The sequence below is a fragment of the Arabidopsis thaliana genome, chromosome 2 (assembly GCF_000001735.4).
Source record: "Arabidopsis thaliana chromosome 2, partial sequence".
NCBI lineage: Eukaryota > Viridiplantae > Streptophyta > Magnoliopsida > Brassicales > Brassicaceae > Arabidopsis > Arabidopsis thaliana.
Window position 1 is genome coordinate 4,760,753 of NC_003071.7, and position 14,506 is coordinate 4,775,258.

Genomic DNA, 14,506 nt, shown 5'->3' on the forward strand with positions numbered 1-14,506 from the left:
AAACCCCAGCTCATGTTGTTACATATAAATACTCTTTTTGGTTGTTTAGACCTAACTTGTCATAACGTTTTTCATAATCAAGTCTTGAGAGGTTTAAGAGATTTTTAAAGATTCCAAAACCCTATAGTGAAGAGATATTTTCTAAATTCTTTTCTTCTCTTGATTTCTTTATGTTTTCTTATTCAAATATGTTTTTTTTCTATGATCATGTCTGAGTAATCTACTTGTTGGGCTGATGGTTCTCATTAGGGATTTAGATGAATTATTGGATCGATAAAATTGTTAGGATTATCTATAGAGTTCTTCATCTTAATTGTTCTTACTCCTAGTTCTAGAGTAGCTAACTAGAATTTGATCTTAGGTTGATAGGTACAATCCGAGAGGGCGCTTATTTAACTTGAACTATTATAGATAGGCCTAGTAGCTAGATAGAGGTAGGTCTGCTTTAGCTTTTAGGTGAACTTATCAAACATGATTATAGTGCATGTTTAGGATTAGGGATTTACATATGAGAGTTACAATTCCTATTGCTTAGCATAGTTAGTCAATACGGGGAGGGTTGGTTGGCCATGTGTTAAGTGATTTGAGTTCTAGAACGGTTCCATAACGATCTTAATCATAGCTAGATTCATTATTTGTCTATTTCCTGAGAATTTTCCTAAATCTGACGTCTTAATCATCTGAATTTAAAACCAATCTGCTTTGCTTACTTGTTTCTTTTAAATTTCCTACTATTGATTTAGCTTAATTTCGAGACTACTTCTTATTGTGTGAACAAAAGAACTTTGTGAAATCGACTTTAAAGTATTACAATTGATCTCTTATTTGAGAGAGTAGCTTAGGTCTAATTTGACACCACATCAATATCCTATAAATGATTCTTAAAGATGGAAAAATTGCGAAAGAAGGTATAAAATATAAATAGGCGATGAAAACGATCAATCCTCCTTCGCATTCGTTTTTTCTTGCCATGTTTGATTTGTAAACTATTCAGTGAACAAAAGTGTAAAAATCCAATAAATTAGTCAACGTGATTAAGTAACGTAGTATATAGTAAACAGATTCTCCGAACGTTTTAGAAATACAAACTTTATAGTTTGGCTCTGAATGTTTTGTAGTTTTTTTATTGGTTTATAGTTTTTGGTTTTTGGATTTTGGTTAATCATTTTTGATTTTTGAGTTTTTGATTTTGTTGTAGATTTTAGTTTTTCCAATATCTTGAATGGTTATTGTTTAGTTTTTAGTTTTTCTACATAATATTTATATTTTTAAAAAATTTTAAGTTATCTATTTTAATTTTTAGTTTTGGATTTTACCCATAGAATAGGGTTTTAGTTTTGGATGAATTGGTAAATGGTGAAAATGTCATATTTAAATTAATAAACAAAAAGAAAACAAAATGTCACCTAAATTGTTAAAAGAAATCCCACAAAACTTGGTTTTTGGATTCTATGAAGAAGTAGGCCATGAATGGATGATGTTTTTCAATTAAGTTTTTTTGGATTTATATTTTACTTTGTGGATATTAGATTTTTGTATAGGATTTGCGCTTTTTAATAAAAGATATATGAACATTTTAAATATAAAAGAGTATATAATAAATATTTAAAATAGTATATTAATATATTTATAATCACATACACTATGAATATAAAATAATAACACAAGTTGTTTTTTTATTACACAAAATTATTACTTATCACATATGCTAGACGTACCCGAGATGATACTAAGATTAGTAAAATTTCAATTAAACTAACAAATGAACTTTTATGTCAACAAAGTATTCAATATTTAGATAATTAATGATGATTATGGAAAAATGAAGTTTGAAGTTTGCTTGGATCGAAAACTAAAAATACAGAAAACTAACTTTCGGGTTTATGTTTCCCGATCCAAACCTTCCTCAGTTTTCTCATGACATAGCCAACTAACAGGTTGACGTTTACATGATTTTTTTTATAATGGTACAAAATTTAGATACTCAGTGAAGGTCATGGCAAGAAGAAAGGTTAAGCTTGCTTGGATCCGTGACAACAAGGCGGGAAAACTATGAAAACTTCACCTTCCTCATGCCATGGCCGTTACTAATCATTTTCACTTAGATTTCATATGTTTTTTTGTAATGTGGAAGAGGGTCTGAACTTGTAGTCTTATATAAGAAAAATCAATGATACTAGATAAAGATGTGAGAATCCAAATATTATTTATTTCTATATTCAATGTCTCAAATTAAGCATATTTATAAAAAGCAGGAAATTTGACCAAATCTGAAAATCCTCAAATACCATATTTTTTTGTGTTAATACCATTTTAGAATCAAAAATTGTTTGAATAGATTATTTTGAAAACTTAATGACTAAAATAAGAATATTCTATTTTTTCTTTCTATGTTCATTTTCATTTTCCAACATTGTGACTCGTTTTCACTTATCACTTTCACTCTAGGTTTTTGTAAAATATATTTTCACTTTTCGAGTTGTCCAACCCTAAAAGAATATAGCCATGTCGGGGGAAATACAATCCCCTAACTCTTTCTCGCCACCTCCGTCTTCATTCATGTCTCTTGTTTGTTGTCTAAAAGTCTTTAATTACTTTCATGCCATTTTTTGTTTGCTCCTCCTACTGGTACATATCTATTGCATGTATTCTTCTTTGTTGATTATAATTGTAGTTCTTCATCTTTCTCTTTATACACATCTTAATTTCACATAATTTATAATATTTGTATTATAGAATGAGTTCATAATATATAAATTTGCATTATCAGTCTTTTTGAATTTTTCAATTTCTTTGTTCATCGTTGTTTTCATGATTTACTATGCTTTTGATTGTACCTATTCAACAAATTTTTGTTTTTTTTTGTTTTTTTTTGTAGGAGTTGTGAAAAACTTGATGCATACGAATGACCTAAGTTTTCATGCATAAGAAAATGGATTTAAAAAAATTTCTTCTCATACTTCGAAGTTTACGTCTTCTGATAGAATCTTTACTTCCCATAACACGTCTATGAATTGGAAATCTAATGAAGGCAAGATTTTACCAAGCTTGCATAAGAGCATCTACTAAATGAGGAAGAAACTAGCTATGCAAATCTACGCAATTTATACTTTTGTGCTTCTCAATTTTTTGACAAAGAGTAAATGGTTTGTTTCTAATTTTTTTAATGGTTAAGTAAACGAGTATAAATGATAGTATTTAAGAAGGAAAGTTGTTATCGCATCAAAGATTTACATAAATCTTCCATAGACAAGATTTTAATGTTAGTTGGATAGTCTTTACTATAGTTACTGCTTTTAGGTATTCAGTTTATTTGAAAAACTAAACTCTTTTTATATCACGACATCTCTTGAAGAAAAATATTTACATGTGATCAATGCCAAGCAATGTTTATCCTTGATTCGTCTTCTAATGTTTATATATATCTTATACATGGAGATTTGTTCTGATTGAGGATTTTTATTTATCCCTTTTAGAGTTCACATAGTAAAAATATTTTTGTTTTGAAATCGAAGCAAAAAGCACTTTTCGATTACATTGGTATTATTGTGCGAGAAAGACAATTGTTGAGTCATGTCCTTTTTAATTACATACGGTGGAGAATTGTTGAGCACTCCTAAAAATAGTTAACACTAGGGCATTTGACAGAATACCAATTCTTCACAATGGAATAATTAGTTGTAATATCATTTATGTTTGATCGTTTGTAAATCGTACATCGAGAGAAGCACGTCCAAACAATCATGACGATTTTGGTGCCAAATGAAGATGAAATGCATGTTTAGGATAACAAAAACTGAAACTTTTTCAATATTTCTTTACTTTTGAGCACTAAATAAGAAAGAAATTGAGCGCTTAGTCGCACTTGCAGTTATCCCCTCCATGTTAGATAAGTAAATAAACAAAACAAGAACAAATGATACTTCTGTTTGGGACGTTGATTATTGTTTTTTTTTTTTTGATGTATTTTAGTTTTTTTTTACTAATACAATTATTTTGTATAGATTATCCTCGAACGCTACATTGTTTTCGGATATCATCAACTCAAAATTTAATGTTGGTGCTACCTTTTATGAGGCAATGAACATCACAAATACAAGTTTCACCTGAAACAAGCTCAAACTACCACTTTTAATGGTAATGTGATGCCTCTTAATCAATATGCCTCGTCAATAGAGCAAAAGGACTATGAGAATCTTAGTCAAATAGGGTTGCCTACATTAGTAAACTTGGATCCAAAAAATAGAGGAATGGCATTATGTAATCTTTGTGAACAAGAAACATCAAAAGATATATACTAATAAGATTATAGAAAACTCGAAAACCATAATACATCGGAAAAAAACTCAATAGTAAGAGAAAAAAAAATACTAAGGTTATTGCAAAAAAAAGTTGGGAAGCTTGCTTGGATTGTGAAACCAAAATGTCAGAAAACCGATTTTAGGATTTTTTATTTTTGATATGATTGTCATTGATTATTAGGTTCAAGTAAACTAACAAATTGACCTCAATGTCAAAAATATTCAATCTTACATGATTTATGATTAAAGTACTCAATGATGATAATAACAAGAAAAAAGTAAGAATTGTGTTGATCAGGAAATCAAGATATCCAGCTTGTGGAGGTTTTGATTCACGATGCAATTCTCACCTTCTTTCATGCCTGACCATCACTCTCACTTAGATTTGCTTTATGTTTCTTTGTGGTGTAAAAAAAGAGTCATGCACTTGTGATCTTATATAGGAAGAATCAAGGATAAGAGATAAGGATGTGAGAATCCAAATATTATTAATTTCAACAAATATTTGATAAGAAAAAAAATCTAACAAAATCTTAAAATCCACACATTCTATTTTTTCTATTAATACCATTAAAATTTGTTCGAATATTGTTTTTGAAAACTGAATGAATAAAATTAGGTTATTCTATTTTTATACCTCTATGTTTATCTTCATGTTTTCCACTTTTGTGGCTAGTTTTCACTTTCACTTTCACTTTCTATGTTTTGTAAATTTCATCTTCATTTAAGAGAATCTCATCCAGAGGTTCTAACAAGGGTTATGACCAATCAAAAAATAAAAATAGATACTAAATTATGAGTGAGTTTGAGAAACCTTTCTCAATTGAGAGACCATAAAAACGTATCTTGGCACATGCCTTATTATAATTGTGTAAACTGTTCTTTTATACTTTAATCTTTATAAATAATAATATTATACTACAATAATATATTTTGAGAAAGTAATAGCGTTTATATTGAAGTGATTCTCTTATACCTCTGTCAAAACCTAAAAGCTTTTATGGCCGTGTTCGGAAAAATATAAACCCGAACTCTTTCTTTGTTTGAATATCTCTCAGCACCTTTATCTTCTTCCATGTATATTTCCTGTCGGCCACTAGTCTCTGCTTGCGTGCCGTTGGTGTTTGGTCCTCTTAAAGATATATATCTACCGCTTTTATTCCTCTTTAATTTGTTACTTGGAATTGTAGCTCTTTATCTTTCCCTCTAGACATATCTCATTTTAACATCATCCATAAAAGTTATATTCTAGAATGAGTTCGTAAAGTAAAAGAACTTGTTCATGATCAATCTTTAGAACTCTTCAATTTCCATTATGCTTTACTTTTATTTGGATTGCGCCTATTTAACAAGACTTATTTATCTAGAAAGCTTAAAAAACTTAAAATATTATAAGATCAGGTACTTTCTTAATGACTTACGAAATCAGGTCAGTTTGAACTGACATTTTTACCCCCCCCCCCACATGAATGTAAACAATAACCCAAATGAACATCTAATCACGTTCTTCAGTGATTAAATTTAAGAACACACTAAAACTAAGACTGAATCTTCATAGGTTAGTAATCTAGAGCAAATCCTTCAACGCCAAAAGAAAAAAAAATGAATCAAGTGCAAATCTTTCAAAACCAGAAACAATTGAAGAAATCTAAAACCAAAATTAATCTACACACTAATCATATTAAGAATAAAACAATAATTTCTATCACAAAATTGATGAAATTGGTTTCGTGGGTTCCCTTTTCTCATCATTAGGTTTTAGTTTTCACTAATTAAAAACTATTAGAATTTTATGGAGAAGTGAAAAAAAAAATCGGAATAAGCACAAACACATTTATTTCTATCACAAAATTTCATGAAATTAGTTGCTTGGGTTCCCTTTTCCCATAATTAAGTTTTAGTTTTCATTAACTAAAAATGATTTGAATTTTATAGAGAAATGAAAAAAGGAAGAAATCATGAAAAAAAAAGAACGATGAAGATGAGCAAAGAAGAAGAAGAAAGAAAGCAGGAGAAAAACGTCAATTCCAAGTTCTTAAAGTACTCTTTTTCAAATCCCTAATGGAAAGATCCCAAAATCAAAGTTTTAGCAAAAAAGCCATGTTTTGACAATAACCCCATTTAACAATGTTTTGTACTCTCTTTAGAGAATTTAATGCATAAGAATAAAAAATGGTTATGTGTATGAAACTAGATTTTTTTAAAAAATCAGACTAGCTTTAGATCTAGTGAGAATCATTACTTCCATGTATACGTCTTCGAAGCGGAAATTTTATGAGGGAGATATGTTACCTAGCTTGCATAGAACGTCTACTAAATGAGGCAGAAACTAGCACTGCAAATCTATGCTAGGTTTGTATTTTTGTGCTTTTTGTTTGTGACTAAGAGCCATGGTATTAATAAGAAGGAAAGTAGTTATAATAGCATCAAAGTTTTACATAAATCTTTTGTAAACAAGATTTCAGTGTTAGTTGGATATACTTTTAGTATTATTATTGGTTTTTATAATCCAAAACCTCAATCTTATCGTTCAATTAAGTTTTTTAGGATTCTGATTTCCTAACTAGGTAAACCAGTTTTCTCTTTACAGTTTTCATTTTATTTAGATGTTATCAATGTCAACCAATATTCTTGATTTGTTTTAAAATATTTGTCACTTACTAAATTTAAGATATAACAGAGTTAAAACATCTAGCAAAAATAGATATCTTGTGCATGCTTTGATTTTTAGGTCTTACTAGGATTTTTATTTATGCTTCTTTAAAGCTTACAGAGTAAAAACATTTGTTTTTTGAAACTGAAATAAAAATTACTTCTTAGATAACACATTGGTATTATTATATAAAGTAGACAATTGTAGAGAGTCATGTTCATTTTGCATATGATAGGCAACTATTGAACACTCTTTAAAAAAAAAAAATATTAGGGGATGAGACATGGTAGTAGTTCATTATAATGGATTGCTTAGTAGTAAAATCATATTGTTTGATGTTTCTAGCTCGTACAACAAAACAAGCACGATGCAAATAATTCTAAATGAGTTTTGTGCTAAAATGAATATGAAATGCGTATATAGGAAAACTCAAGTTAAAACTCCTCCTATATTGATTTCCTCTTTGGCACTAAATGGTATATATTACAATAAAGGTGAAACTAATAAAAATAAAAAATGAAGTTACACTTGCAGTTACCGTCTCCATGTTAGTGAGGCCAGCCATGTGGAGATCCAGACAAAACATTTGCTTGGGCCCCTAAATCTTAAAGGGTAATATGCATAGTTCATCAGACTTAAAAACATATAAATTAATAATAATAATAATAAATAAAGAATTATATAGATCATCGACCCTCAAAATCGTTAATATTTTTTACCCCATAAAACTCAAAATCACCTCAGCCTATTAGGTAAGCAGTTTTATTATTTAAAAAATGATATTTTGGGTGGAATAATGATCATTGAACATTTCTTTTTTTTTATTTTTTCTCTCTTTTTAGTATGTTTTAGTTATTTTTTACTATTGAATGAATATATTTATTTGTTAGAAATGATCCCAATATAGCTATTAGATTTGAAAACGTTTAGCCCAATAATATGGTTAGCTCCTCAAATCCAAATTAGAAAATTTAATCTACTCAAGTACGTTTGTGTTGGGTGGGGGGGGGAGGGGAAGAGCATTTCGTATGTCGAGTCATCAGAGCTTTCGCCGATTTTTTTGTTTCCCTTTGTAACCGTGCAGTCTTTGTAAGCCCATCATCCATTGCCCGTTTGGGCTGAATACTAAAATAAATGTTTTTAAGAGTTTTGAACAGTAGGAGGAGCAAACAAAAACGGCAAAAATGTCCTAGTAAAAAAAATGTTTAATAAGAGAGTTTTGAATCTCTGCTCAATGAAATGAAGGAGTAACTACAAATAGGACACAAATCTCTGCAATTTTCTAGCACAGATAATAACACCAATGTGTTATCTAAAATGTGTTTTATATTTCGATTTCATAAAACACGTGTTTTAAATAAGTATAAATCAAAACCCTAGTCAGCCATAAATCTCTAGGCATGCACAAGATATATATCTTTGCTCTGATTTAAAACTCAAATGTTTTCATTTCGTCATACCTTAAGTTTAGTAGTAAGTGATAAACATTTTTTAAAAATCAAAATAATTGTTTGACATTTATCAAATCCAAATAAAATGGAAATTGTAAAGAGCGAATTTGTTTACCTAGCTAGGAAAAATATATCCTAAAATACTTAATTGGACGATGTGACTAGGTTTTTGGATTATAAAAGCAATAAGAATTCTAAAAAACTATATCCAACTAACAACAAAATCTGCTTACAAAATATTTTTGTTTATATTTGATCCTATGATACCAACTTTTTCTTAAATGCCAGCATAAAAACCAGATACATAAGCCAATATTTCTAGTCAAAACCAGAAACACAATAGTACAAACTTAGCATATATTTGCAGAGCTAGTTTCATCTTCAGTATGAAAAAAAAAAAAATCCAGTTTCATACCCATGTCCATTTGTCATTCTTATGCATTAATGTACTCATGCAAAAAAAGACACAAAATGTTATTGTATAGGCCCAATCAAAAGAAGTAAAACATAAAAAGAAGATGCGTAATAGAAATTGAAGAGTTATACAAATTGTTCATGTGCAAGTTACGTATTTTATATACTCATTCTACAGTATTAATTTTATAGATAATGTGAAACTAAGATATGTCCAGAGAGAAAGATGACCTAGAGTTTGAAGGGACAAAGAAGAATAAATCTTGCGGTCGATGACAGAGCGTTTCTATAACCGCTATTGTATTAAATGATAGTGTTTTCAGACGGTAATAATAACTGTTTTTCTGTAGTGTATATAAGGCAATATATATTGATTTATAGGAGGATCAAGCAAAAACGATACACAAACATGAACTTAAAACTGACAAAGAAATATACATGAAAGAAGACGGAAGTGCATGGGGAGAGAAATTCAAACGTAGAAAGAGTTGGGGTTTGTACTTTCCTGAACACGACTGTAAATTCTTTTAGGTGTCGATAGCTGTATAAGTGTAATGAAATTTACAAACCTAAAAAGTGAAAGTGAAATAAGTAAAAATGAATCACAAGTTGGAAAGATGAAAATACCTAGAAAGTGAAAGTAAAAATGAGTCAAAAGTTGGAAAGATGAAGATAAACATAAGGGTATAAAATAGAATAATATTCTTATTTTTTATTAAGTTTCCAACAAAATCCATTCAAAAAAATTTTAAGTCTAAAATGGTATTAACATAAAAAAATAGTATATGTAGATTTTCGGATTTTGTTAGATTTTCTACTTATCTAATATTTGTTAAAATTCATAATATTTTGGATTCTCACATCTTTATCTCTTATCCTTGATTCTTTCTATATAAGATAACAAGTGCATGACTCTCTTTTTATACCACAAAGAAAATAAAGCAAATCTAAGTGAGAGATAATTATGAGTGATGGCCATGGCATGGAAGAAGGTGAGACTTGCCTGAATCGTGAATCAAAACCTCCATGATTATCACTACAAGTCGTACCTTTTTCCTAGCCATGATAATCACTGAGTATTAAATCTTAGATCTTGTACTATTTAATAGTTTTTATATAGAGGTCAATTTGTTATTTTACTTGAACATTTTATAATAATGACAACCATGTCACAAGGGAGGTAAAGTTTCCTTGGATCGAAAATCAAAAACCTAAAAATGGGAACTGATCTTTTGGTTCGCGATCCAATCAAGTTTCATCTTTTTTTTGTTTGCAATGACCTTCACTTGATATTTTAATATCTTAATCTCTTACCATTGAGGTTTTTTCTCTCTCTCCATGTATTAGGTTTTTTGAGTTTTGTAAAATCTTATTAATAAATATCTTTTAATGTAGTGGTAAACTTGTATGTTGTTCATTTTATATATATTTGTGTGATAATTAAATTGTTTTTTTTAATACTTTTTTAATAAATATTCTCAACAAGTGTGGAATTACAACTGAGACTTTGACTAGTGACTACTAAAAGAAAAAAAATGACAATGAGAATTGCAACATATTTGTTTCTGAGGAATGGTGATTAGAAAATGAAAAACATAATAAAGATATTATTATGATGAATGGTAACTAATCAATGATGTAACCTTTAAAAACACATTACATAATTAAAAAGCTAATAGAAGTATTTTACATGTAATTTGAAATATAAATTTATGAATGAATATAATTTATACATTTCATGTTAAGTATATAATTATTAGTATTAAGCTAATATAAAATTGTAGTGACTTAGTGTCCTTGCCAGTATGTATAATTTAATAATGCAGGTATAAAACGGGCAAATAAAAAATAGATGAGGTTTTTTTCGGACTTTTTTCCTATTGAAATGTGAGTTAACCGGCATAGATGTTGTGAGTTTCTATAACATGTGGAGAGGATTAGAAAAATAAGTTGTTGTTTGTATTATTTGATGGAGTGTTGTTGATATTTACAAAGGTATTTTTCATTCTTTTATTAAATTTGTATTCGTATATATACCTTTTGATTGGAACTTTCTTATATCTTAACACTGAATTGTTTCTAAGGCAAAACTTCTATATGTAACACAAATTACACCGAATATACGCTGAATGTTGATATTCAAGAAGTTGAAGATTTTCAATCATTGTGAGTGTTCATACGGTATATATGTTTTGTAGGAATTCATACCGGGTTTTTTCCATCAAACACCATTTATATTAAGTTATCGGGAAGAGACTCTACGCTAGAGAGGACCATTCAGGAACCGATGTGCTTACATGGAAAAAAAGTTATTACGAGCCCGAGCTTTCTTAGCTAAACAATCTGCTCGAGTATTAGAACTACGAGGAAAAAATCTAATACGAAAATAAGGAAAAAAACAAACTAAGGAGCGATATGATGCCAATTCCGCTGTGAATATCAGCCAATCTTCTTGATTGTCAATGATAAAAATCAGGTCTAAGCAGTCGGAAGCAAAAGCGCCAGAAGTATTGCCAATCGAGGTCATGCATTCCATTGCCCATAACAAGGAATCAAATTCCGCATGAAGCGGTGATAAGCTTCGTCGAGCACTTTTGAGTCCAAGATGATGGATTAAGTCTTGTGTAACAATTCGTACCGGTTTATAATGATTTATAAATACTAATAATGAATTAAATTACGAGGAACCGTGTAAACGATAAATTAAATCTAGATCATAGGATTTGAAAATAAATAGATATTTCGCAGCAGAAAAGTGAACTATATTCTATCAATATTATTTTAGCATTCTAAGTATTGTGTCTCTACCGATATCCACACGCACACAAACCTGATTAAACGCTATGCTAGTAACGCCGAGATCCTACCTCAAATCCATCACGTACGAATCGTTTTTGGACTTGTAAACACAAGAAACACTTTTTTATGTTTTTGCTCTAGTTCGTTGGCCAATGAGAAAGGCTTCTCACGTCCACCGATCTTGAATAATAATCGTTCTTTCACGTGTGTGTTATAGCTTTTATATGCAACATATAAAACCCTAATTAACTTAGGCTTAGCTCATGGACATGGCCATTATGTGTGTTTTCCTTAACTAAGGAATAGATATTTATAAGCCCAATAAATTTCTATGGGAATTTATAGAAATAAATATCACATCTATATTATATAATTACTATTTCTGTTTATCTTATAAATAGATAATTCACAAAATTCTATTTAATCTAAATTAAATATTATCCAGTTTGTTTAAGTCTGTGACCGATTTGTATAATATTAGTAATGAGTTTTACACTCATAAATTATAAGCGTTCTCTAGCAAAACATTATAACCATCTAATATTATACAAATGTCAAATCTCGACATTACAACTTTAACTAGAGAAAAGTACAACTGATTTCAGGACAATTCCCAACAATCTTCCACTTGTATTGGAATCATCTATTTTCATAATCCTTTTGTCTCTATATCTCGATCTCAACATAAGGAAAGAAATTGTCATCATTACTCAACTAGATCATTTTTATCGAACTCCGATTTATACTGATAAAACAAACGACTAACACTCACCTCGTTTGAGCACGACCACACATTTCTCAGTCTCAGATCTTCGATAGGCCCAAAGATATTTATCTCCCGTTATATGGGAGGGACTAATCCCATCCTTTTCCATCCCTGTTCCTTAAACAATTCATAACGCACCAATCACTTTCTTTATAATTACCTTTTACGGCTGACGTTTGACAGAGTCAAAGCGAACTAATCCATGAATAAGAAATCATGACGAACTCTGGTCAAAGTACTATACTCTATAGTTGTGATGAGAAACTCTTATGACACTCATATAAAAATCTTGTAGAGTTCTCACAACAGGTAAGTCCAATATTGTGTTCTCTAACACATATTTATGTGATTGACTTTAATACCAGATATTAATGACTTCATGAAACTTAGTCATCAGTCACCTCACATACTAGTCATTCTTAGTTATTAATGTCCTAATTTAATAACATTGACTAGGGACTTCAATAATTTATTTCATTTTCTACTTATAGGGTTTCATGATCAAGTCACATACTTGATGACCTATAAGAATGATATAAATTATTTGAAACTATTATTTAATTATCAAATAAATAAATAATATTGAAACAAATTTCATTAATACTAATGAGAAACAGCAACCAAAGTAAATATATATTATTTAATTATTTGGGACATTTGGATTTTGTTATGTTTAAAATAAATCCAAATGTATTTTAACATGAACATCATCATGATATAGCTCAAACTGCCTTAGGCTTACTCCCTCAAATAAGAGACCGTCGTTAGCACTAAAGGGTCGAATTCCACTAAGCTCTCGTTGTTCACACAATAAACTTAAGACGACTAATATTAAGCTAGACACAGTTGATAAAAGTAAAAGACAATAAAACAGTAAATTGAGTTGCAGATTCAAGAGATTAAAGCGTCAGGTCTAGTGATAGTCTCAGGAAATAGATAAATTGTAGATCTAAATATGATTAGGATTGTTATCAAACCGTTTTTGAACTCAAACTCTAATTATAGAATAACCGGTGATGTTCTGTGAAACTCACTATGCCTAAAGGTACGATTTCCGGTGATTTGCTGTAAAATCCTACACCTAAATATACATGCTAATCGAGTTTGATAAGTTCACCTAAATAAATAGACTGATCTTATTTGGGACACCTATAAACGTTGGCTCATCCATAATAGTTCTAATAACAAGTACCTATGGTGGGTATACCTACTATCTAAGATCAAGTCATAGGTGATCAATCTAGAACTAGCAGTAAGAACAATTATAGATGAAGAACTCTAAAACTAATTCTAAGGGGTTATCGATCTACTAATTCAGCTAAATCCATAGTGAGATTCCCTAAACCCAACAAGGTGATTACTCAGACATGATCAAAGGAACACAAATCATAATCTGAATAAATTGCATTAAATTATAATATGAAAAAGAGTAAAAGGAGTTCAAATCTTGTTTGGAGGGATCGGATTATTCTCTCCAAAAGTGTATCTCTTATTAAAAACAAGCTTAGGTCTAAACAATGACCATAAAATTATGTATATAAGTTACTAAAAACGTGCAGGGTCTATCTTGCAAATAGGGAAAACTTCAGGAACTCCTTAAAGACTTGGTGAAACGTGGAAATTCCCTTTGCCGAATAAGAGTGTCGATCGACATAGATGTGGTGTCAATCGACACCATCTTGTGAAAAAGTCTCTGATAGTCTTCATTGCTCAAAAACTTCCAAAGTTCCTTATTATGCTCCATAGCTCTCAAATGTTTAATTGCACTTGTAATGACTCAAAACATACAAAAATGACTAGAAAGACTCTAAAATATATTCTAAAATTATGTTAAAAATCAATAAAAAACCATGATATATGAACTCCCCCAGACTTAGCCTTTGCTTACCCTCAAGCAAAACATAAAAATGAATATCTGGAAAAGGTTTTAAAAACATTGAAATTTCCGATCTCTCTAGCTTATTACCCTAATCATACAAACCAATTCCATGTACGAAATAGTTCTAGTCAAGTCCTAACCACCATGTAATTCTCCGCTAACTTACACAACATCCTAGATTCCAAACCAAATCTCACAACTATATCCATTAGGTTCCCATTGTTGGGTCTCATCAATCAAGCT

At 29.8% G+C, this 14,506-nt stretch overlaps 1 non-coding gene and 1 pseudogene across 2 annotated transcripts; one reads left to right on the forward strand and one right to left on the reverse strand.

Annotated features, from left to right (window-relative positions):
• Nucleotides 1-9,785: 9,785 nt before the first annotated feature.
• On the forward strand, nucleotides 9,786-9,894 carry MIR5020c. Its single transcript, NR_140093.1, has one exon. It is a non-coding gene; the product is annotated as a microRNA ath-MIR5020c precursor (primary transcript).
• A 1,218-nt stretch (nucleotides 9,895-11,112) lies between these two features.
• On the reverse strand, nucleotides 11,113-12,493 carry AT2G11830 (annotated as a pseudogene; the record flags this gene model as incomplete). Its single annotated transcript has 2 exons — nucleotides 11,113-11,480; nucleotides 12,391-12,493.
• Between the last annotated feature and the right edge of the window lie 2,013 nt (nucleotides 12,494-14,506).